Consider the following 950-nt stretch of genomic DNA (forward strand, 5'->3'; position numbering starts at 1 on the left):
TTGGCTGGCCGGGTTGGGGGTGTCCCCACCAGTCCAGCCCCCCCGGGAGCTCCCCGCAGGTACCGTGTAACATGTTTTGACTGTTTGACATGTAACTGTTAATTTTTAGAGCTAAACCCCGATGTTTTGTGTTGTGCGTGGGTGTACTGCTGTGTACTTAACACTAGAATAAGATGTGCAGAATTAAGACCGAGGCCTCAGCAAAGACCTTGAAACTCTGCAGAGTTTAACAGGCACTTCCATGACCCCCCCAGCTCTGCCGTGGGGGCCAGGCACCCTCCCCTCAGCCCACCCATGGGGACAAGTGTTTTCTGTGTGTCCCCTCCCTGGGCAACTGGACAGGGCCACCACCCTGCGTGGGCTCCTGTGGCACCAGGGTGGCCTTGCTGCAGTGGGGATGTGTGGGGGGTGGGTGGGGTGCCGGGGGGGCCTGGGGTTGCTTTGAGAACGATGTGACCGCTTGTACAGACTTTTTTTTTTTGTTTTTCTTTTTGCTTGCAATATATTTTTATAATAAAAGTGAAAAGTCCTGTTCTGCTTCTGCACATCAGCCTGTCCCTGTGCTCAGGGCGGTCACCATGTCACCAGCACTGGGGGTGCATGGTGGGGTGGGGGTCAGCACAGCCTGCAGTGAGGTGGAGGTTGGTCTCATCCTGCACAGCCCTGCATGGTGGAGAGGAGGAGGAGAGGAGGAGGAAGTTGGCAGCAGCAGGAGCTTGAGGCTGGGATGGGGTCTGGCCACCTTTCCCCACGCCTCTTTGGGTGCCCCTGTCCCCTGGGAGGTGAGCCAGAGCTGGGTGCCCAAAGCGGGGTGCGGGCAGGCTGGGAGCTGACTGCAGCCTGTGCCGTGGGTGAGCTGAGCGTGCCAGTGCTCTGCAGTGACCCTCTGTCCCACCCCAGAGCTGGTGGCCCAGCTGTGTCTGGCACATGTCATGTCTCACAGGGCTGGG

Source organism: Antrostomus carolinensis, unplaced genomic scaffold (assembly GCF_000700745.2).
Source record: "Antrostomus carolinensis isolate BGI_N321 unplaced genomic scaffold, ASM70074v2 scaffold31030, whole genome shotgun sequence".
Taxonomy (NCBI): domain Eukaryota; kingdom Metazoa; phylum Chordata; class Aves; order Caprimulgiformes; family Caprimulgidae; genus Antrostomus; species Antrostomus carolinensis.